We start from the raw sequence: 8,741 nt of genomic DNA on the forward strand, positions 1-8,741 counted from the left end.
TGGTATTTTGAGGTTCAAAGGGAGCTCTCGGTTGTTAGCAATGATTGAGCCTGGGTACCAGGGGAAAACTAGTTTACTGCTATGCAAGGTGGAGCGAGATGAAGAAATCCCTGAAGGTTGACCTTGTATACTTCCTTGGAACTGTAAAGTGGCAAACGATAATAAAAACACAGCTACACAGTGCAGACTGAGCCCTCTCGGCCACAAAGGGCTACTCCATTTTACCAGGTAAAGAATTTTGCTCAACTGGAAAACTGACAGAGTGCACAGGACACATCACCGTAGATGGTGAAGGAAGAAGGTCACACCTCTTGGTCAGCTGCAGCTGTGAGGCTGGAATTGCTTCCTGGCCAACACCTAGGACAGGCCAGGTTTGTTGGGATAACCTGTGAACCTGGGAATCATGATGGTTCAACCTCCATGGCCAATGCCAAGCTCAAGGCAGGACAGGTGGTTCACCAGGACCATGGCTCACAGGCCTGTCCAGTTCGTTGCTGTGGCTTCTGAACTGACCACAGGAAGAAAAGGAAGAACGGGAGAATTCACTCCAGCTGCTGTGTTGTTGGCTGCAGAAGTGAGATTGTCACACAGCCCACGACCCTGAAATCATCGTGTGGCTTGACCTGACTTGTAAAGAGGCTAAACTTACACAGAAGCAAGGAACACCCGGTGGGAAGCATCGCTCCCACGCTACCACGTACCTTCACTTTTTAGACAAATGCGTGTGCACACATGCAGACAGTGTTCTCTTTGTTCTTCTCTTCAAACATCTCTTCAAACCAAAACTCAGTAATGGTGATTGACTTTGTAATTTAGTCAAAGGTCTCAGGATATTGACCTGTGTCAAAACTAGATTTAGTGAATTACTCAGAGATATATAAGAGAAAATCCCCACATTGCTTTGGGGAAAAGAGTCGCCAGCTGCACAGTTTCCAGGGATTGAGGGAATCTCAGTGACCCCCTGACCACCATTCCTGGCTCTTGAATCACCTGCAACATCATGAATTTTTAAAACTTGGTCACTCATGTCAGAACTTCCTAATTGCAATCAATCAAGTCTACGTGTTAAGGCCGTTTTTGCTGAAAATACCCAGTGAGCTTCTGATTCTTGGACTGTGCTGGGTGTGTTACAGTGATTAAAAACTGTTGGTAGACCTAGCACTGCAACCCAATCTTCCACGCATTTCATTTTGTCCCACATAACCTACTGTGATCGGCATGACAAAATGTCCCAGACAAATGGCCATGGACAAGACTTACCCCAATTCCTTATTTCAGAGACCATGGGCACTGGCTTTGCTGGCGGCTGACAACTGGGGTTTGGGGAACACTGGCCAGCTCTGATGCGGAAGGCAACTGGTACTGCAGGTATTTCATCAGGTGGAAAATGAAACGTGTCCTGAGGACATGGTGACTGCAGAGAAGGAAAATGGCCACAGAGGAAGAATGCAAGCAGTACTCGGTGGCCGGGCTGCACAGGGAGCCCTGACGAGGAAGGACCTGTCCAGTGGGAGTCACTGTCCAGGGGCAGACACGTTCCCCTGCCCAGGGAGGCAGCCCAGAGCAGGACAGGGCCGGATGGGGCACAGCTGCTGCTCTCACACAGGGCCCCTGGAGGCCCGCGCAGGGTCAGTTTCAGCTGTGCCTCGGGTCGCAAGGCCTTCCCGAGGGGCACGCAGCAGTCGCGAGTGCTTCAAGCTCCAGGATTCTCAGGGGTGTATTTTTCCCCTGCTACTTGAAGATTGTATTCCCTGTGATTTAACTGCAGAGTAAGCTCCATTTGGTAAAGAAAGGAGTTAATTTGTCGAGAATATCAGGTTCATCGAAACACCGAGTTTTTCTATTACACTGAGGGGGAAATTATGTGGAATGAGAACAGCACACACCTCGGCGCCGTGGCTGAGATAACGGCTGCTACGTTCTGGTCACACCAGCACTGCTGGCCTTGTGGGGTCACCTCCTTATTCCAATGTGCTTCCTCCAGGCAGCAGCGGGAGAACTGCAGAGAGGACAGCAGTCCCTGCAGATAGGACGACTTTTGGAATTAATGAGTTTAATAATGTAATGTTCCCTCTACATTGGTTTTAAAGAAAGATCTGTGAGGTTTTAAAACTTTTAATAAGCTGTGTTCCTATGTTGACAACGTACAAATGAGGTTTCTTAATGTGTATGTAGGTTATGCTGGCGGGGTGTTTCTAAATTTAAATTTACATGTGCACGTAGCTATTTTTACCCTGAAGATGCAGAGTTAAGTTCACTTTACTCTGTATAGTTGTGTTGTATCTAACTAGAACATAGGGGAAGTAGTGACGTGACAGAGAGCTTCCATATTGATTTAAAGAAATATATTCCATCACTAGACCTCTGAGAACAGATTATACATTCCATTCTATTTATTTTATCTTTTTTGATAATGAACATTCTGGAATTTTCTGGAAGAAATTTTATCATTTCTCTCCCAGTGTTTAAAATTCCTGCCATGACTTGGTAGACACAATGGGAATCGATAAACGCTCAGCTATTTTTCATATGCTAAATATGTCCCAAACTGTACAATTTATCTCAGAAAACAATAGTATTCCACTTGAGAAGCTCAAAACTTGTTTCAACGAGGCTAATCAAGTCAGGACTTATAAAACCAGCTCAAAGGAAATGTCTGACGTTTAGGATGTGCCAAGTGATGTTCTGCAATCCACAGACCCCTGTGACTCAGAGTCAAGCTGGTGTCCTTGGAGTTATTAATGGAGACAACACTGTAGGGTGCTAGTCAATGTGAACCTGAATGGGCAACCCAACACCATGTGTTCACTCTGTGTGTGACTTTGCCAGGTGATTACTTGGCTTGTGGAGATGATGTTATTGCATTAAGTCAACTTTGCATCCCTGAGGAAAACCCTGTTGCCATGGTATCTTTCTCTACGTTGTGGGGTTTCCACAAAATATCTGAAACAAAATCATACTAATCCAAGAATTTTATGTAATTCTACTAAAATTTGATAGAAGCTTGTTGACTATTTGGTGCAATGTGGTTCATTTAATTAAGGTTTTCTGTTTTGTTTTTTCTTTTTTATTAATTTTTTTTTTATTTTTACAGACTGCACTTTGATTCATTGTGCACAAATGGGGTACAACTTTTCGTTTCTATGGCTGTGCATGATGTAGATTCACACCATTCATATAATCATACATATACATAGGATAATACTGTCTGTTTCATTCTACTAGCTTTCTGTCCCCTACCCTTTCCCATCCCATTTTCCTGGACACCATCCAAAGTTCCTTCATTCTTCTCTTCCCTCCCCCCGCTACCCCCTGTCCCGTTATACATTGTCATCCACTTATCAGAGAAAACATTTGGCCTATGTTTTTTTGGGCTTGGCCTATTTCACTTAACATGATATTTTTCAACTTCATCCATTTACCAGCAAATGCCATAATTTTATTCTTCTTTATAACCAAGTAATATTCCATTATGCATATATTCCACAATTTCTTTATTCATTCATCAATTGAAGGGAATCTTGGTTGGTTCCACAGTCTAGCTATTGTGAGTTGAGCTGCTATGAACATTGATGTGGCCACATCACTGTAGTGTGCTGATTTTAAAATACTCCTTGGTATAAACCGAGGAGTGGGATAGCTGGGTCAAATATGGTGGGTTCATTCCAAGCTTTCTGAAGAATCTCCATACTGCTTTCCAGAGTGGCTGCACCAATTTGTAACTCCACCAGCAATGTACAAGTGTGCCTTTTCCCCCACATCCACGCCAACACTTATTATTGCTTGTGTTTTTGATAACAGCCCTTCTATTGGAATTAGATAAAATCTTAGGGTGGTTTTAATTTGCATTTCTCTAATTAGAGATGATGACCACTTTTTCATATATTTGTTGATCACCTGTATATCTTCTTCTGTGAAGTGTCTGCCCAGTTCCTTAGCCCATTTATTGATTGGGTTCTTTGAATTTTTGGTGTAAAGTTTTTTAAGTTCTTTATAAACTTTGGAGATTGGTGCTCTGTCTGAGGTGTGTGTGGGAAAGATTTTCTCCCACTCTGTAGGCTCTCTTTTCACATTATTGATTGTTTCCTGTGCTGAGAAAAAGCTTTTTAGTTTGAATCTATCCCATTTATTGATTCTTGCTTTTATTTCTTGCACTATGGGGGTCTTGTTAAGGAAATCTGGTCCTAAGCCAACATGATGGAGATTTGAGCCTATTTTTTCTTCTATTTGGTGAAGGGTCTCGGGTCTAATTCCTAGATGCTTGATCCATTTTGACTTGAGTTTTGTACAGGGTGAGAGATAGGGCTTTAATTTCATTTTACTGCATATGGATTTCCAGTTTTGCCAGCACCATTTGTTGAAGAGACTATCTTTTCTCCATTGTAAGTTTTTGGCACCTTTGTCTAGTATGAGATAACTGTACTTATGTGGGTATGTCTCTGTGTCTTTTATCCTGTACCATTTGTCTACCTATCTATTTTAGTGCCAATACCATGCTGTTTTTGTTACTATTGCTCTATAGTAGAGTTTAAGGTCTGATATTGTGAAATGTCCTGCATCACTGCCCAGGATTACTTTGGCTATTCTGGGTCTTTTGTTCTTTCAGATGAATTTCATGATTTCTTTCTCTATTTCTATGAGAAACATCATTGGGGTTTTAATTGGAATTGTGTTAAATCTGTATGGCGCCTTTGGAAGTATGGCCATTTTGTTCATATTAATTCTGCCTATCAAAGAACATGGGAGATCTTTCCATCTTCTAAGGTCTTCCTCAATTTCTTTCTTCAGTGTTTTGTAGTTGTCATTGTAGAGATCCTTCACCTCTTTGGTTAGATTGATTCCCAAGTATTTTACTTTTCTTTGAGGCTATTGTGAATGGAGTTATTTTCCTCATTTCCCTTTCAGATGTTTCATCACTTATGAATAAAAATGCTTTAGATTTATGCATGTTGATTTTATATACTGCAATTTTGCTGAATTCATTTATGAAGTCTAGAAGTTTTCTGGTAGAGTTTTTTGGATCCTCTAAATATAGAATCATGTCATCAGCAAATAGTGACAGCCTGAGTTCTTCTTTTCCTATTCATAGCCCTTTAATTTCTTTAGTCTGCCTAATTGCTCTGGCTAGTGTTTCAATGAGGATGTTGAATTAGAAGTGGTGAAAGAGGGCATCCCTGTCTTGTTCCCGTTTTTAAACGGAATGCTTTCATTTTTTCTCCATTAAGAATGATGTTGGCCATGGGCTTAGCATAAATAGCCTTTACAATGTTGAGATATGTTCCTACTATCTCTATTTTTTCTAGTGTTTTGAGCATGAAGGGATGTTGTATTTTGTTGAACGCTTTCTCTGCATCAATTGAAATAATCATATGATTCTTAACCTTAAGTTTATTGATGTGATGAATTATATATATTGATTACCAGATGTTGAAACAACCTTGCATCCCTGGGAAGAACCCCACTCGATTGTGATGCACTATCTTCTTAATATGTTTTTGTATGCGATTTGTCAGAATTTTGTTAAGAATTTTTGTGTCTATATTCATCAGAGATATCTGTCTAAAATTTTCTTTCCTTGATGTGTCTTTGTCTGGTTTGGGGATGAGGGTGATACTAGCTTCATAGAATGAGTTTCTATGAAAGGTTCCCTCCTTTCCTGTTTCCTGGAATACTTTGAGAAGTATTGGAATGAGCTCTTCTTTGAAGGTCTCATAGAACTCGATTGAGAATCCATCTGGTCCTGGGCTTTTCGTGGATGGTAGGTTTTTAATGGCTTCTTCTATTTCATTGCTTAATATTGATCTGTTTACATTGTGTATGTCCTCCTGGTTCAGTTTGGGAGGATCATATGTCTCTAGAAATTTGTCTATGTCTTCAATATTTTCTATTTTATTAGAGTATAGATTTTCAAAATAGCTTCTAATTATGTTTTATATTTCAGTCGTGTCAGTCATGATATTTCCTTTTTTCACAAATTTTAGTAATTTGAGTTTTCTCTCTCCTTCTCTTTGTTAGTGTGGTTAAGGGTTTTTCTATTTTGCTTACTTTTTCAAAGAACCAACTTTTTGTTTTGTCAGTTTTTTGAATTGTTTCTTTTGTTTCAATTTCATTGATTTCAGCTCTGATTTTAATTATTTCCTGTCTTCTACTACTTTTGGTGTTGATCTGTTCTTCTTTTTCTAGGGCTTTGAGATGTAATGTTAGGTCATTTAATTGTTGACTTTTTATTCTTTCCTTGAATGAGCTCCATGCAATGAATTTTCCTCAGTACCGCTTTCATAGTGTCCCAGAGATTTTGATATGTTGTATTATCATTCTTTTACCTCTAAGAATTTTTTATCTCCTCCCTGATGTTTTCTATTATCCATGCTTCATTCAATAGCATAGTATTTAGTCTCCAGGTGTTGGAGTAATTTCTGTTTTTTATTTTGTCATTGATTTCTAATTTCATTCCATTATGATCTGATAGAATACAAGATAGTATCTCCTTTTTTGTATTTACTAAGGGCTTCTTCATTATTAACAAACTCCTAAATCAGTGCTCAGCAGAATCTGAATGCTGAGAGTTCAGTCAATCACCACAGCAGGGGCACTGGCTTCCTTGGGAGCAGGCAGGCACTCACTGCACACGACCCTGCCCTGCCCAGAGTGTCACCTGCGCACCTTACTCTTGTCTCATCGCTCTGGTGTATAAGCCGAGATGGTTCTTATAATTGAGATATTAGGTTGATGAGAGTCTGCTCATGTATGTAAGTATCCTTGGAGATGGATGCCTTTGTATCAGAAACATTTGAAGGTTAAAATTACCCTACAAAATCAGAAGGGTAGGCCTCCGTTGGCAGCACAGAATGTGCTAACACTCACCCACACCAGAGGGGAGCCTACATCCACCGATAGCTGAGCCAGAGCCTGTTGTGTTGCTCTCCAAATTCAAATATCCTGTTGGAGACATGAGCACAGGATAGAAGGCATAGAGACAAACCCACATAAACACAGTTACCTCATACTAGACCAAGGTTCCATAAATGTACATTAGAGAAAAGGTAGCCTCTTCAACAAATGGTGCTATGAAAACTGGAAATTCATATGCAGCTAAATGAAATTATCTCTCACCCTGAATATAATTCAACTCAAAGTGGGTCAAGTACCTAAGCATTAGACCAGAGACCCTGCACCAAATAGAAGAAAAAGTAGGCCCAAATCTACATCATGTCAGCTTAGGAAGTGACTTCCTCAACAAAACTTGTAAAGCACAAGAAGTAAAATCAAGAATCAAAATATGGGATGATATGAAACTAAAAAGTTTCTTCACAACAAAGGAAATAATTCAGAACATGAAGGCAAAGCCTACAGAATAGGAGAAAATCTTTGCCACCTGTACCTCAGGTAGAGCATTAATCTCCAGGATATATGAAAAACTCAAGAAAAAAAATGACCCAATCAAATAAATGGGCAAAGGAACTGAACAGACACTTCACAGAAGAAGAAATACAATTGGCCAACAAACATATGAAGAAATGTTCAACATCTCTAGTAATTAGAGAAATGAAAATTAAAACTACACTAAGAGTTCATCTCACTTCTGTCAGAATGGCAATTATCAAGAATACAAGCAACAATAAATGTTGGCAAGGATGTGGGGGGAAAGGTACATTCATCCATCACTGGTGGGACTGCAAATTGGTCCAACCATTATGGAAAGCAGTATGGAGATTCCTCAAAAAACTTGGAATGGAACCACCATTTGACCCAGTTAATCCACTCTTCAGTTTATACCCGAAGGACTTAAAATCAGCACACTACAGTGATGCAGCCACATCAGTGTCTATAGCAGCTCAATTCACAATAGCTAGACTGTGGAACCAACCTAGGTGTCCTTCAACAGATGAATGAATAAAGAAAATGTGGTACACATACACAATGGTCTATTACTCAGTAATAAGAATGAAATTATGGTATTTGCAGGTAAACGGATAGAACTGGAGACTATCATACTAAGTGAAATTAGCCAATCCCAAAAAACCAAAGGTCAAATGTTCTCTCTGGTATATGAATGCTAATTCACAATTGGGGGTGGGATTTAGCAAAGGTGAATGAGGGGAGGGAGGGCGTGAGTCGGGATGGGAATAGGAAAGATAGTAGACTGACTCTGACCTCACCTTCCTGGGTCTTTTTATGGACACACGACCAGTGTGACGCCACATCATGTACAACCACAAGAAAGGGAAGTCATACTCCGTGTGCGTGTAATATGTGAAAATATTCTACTTCCATGTATAGCTGAAAAGAACAAATAAAAAAATTAAAACCCAAATATTCTGTTGGTAAATAAAATAGTATAGAAATAAAATATATTGCAATGCTATTACTTCTGACAAACACAAATCATTTAGGACAGATCAAAAATATAGACAAAGGAATAAGCAAATTACCAATGATACTGTGGTTAGAAAAATTAGGTTTAATATTATTTTAAATGCATATTCTGTTATCCTTCAGAAAAGTCAGTCTTAATACCTGAAATTCCATAGTTAGTGGGCCTTTCCAATAATAGAAATCATAGGTTTTTAGATATTTATAAGAGGGAATTTGAATATGGAGATTTACTAAGTGATCAGCAAAATCTGTATTCTAGTCTTGGAAACATTTTCCCTCCATTTGCTACGTTTTCAAGTAATTGCTCTCATAGACCTGTTATTTTTTTTCCCCTTGTGATTTTTATAATTCAAATTTCTAAAGAG

This window comes from Sciurus carolinensis, chromosome 13, assembly GCF_902686445.1.
Source record: "Sciurus carolinensis chromosome 13, mSciCar1.2, whole genome shotgun sequence".
Taxonomy (NCBI): Eukaryota; Metazoa; Chordata; class Mammalia; order Rodentia; family Sciuridae; genus Sciurus; species Sciurus carolinensis.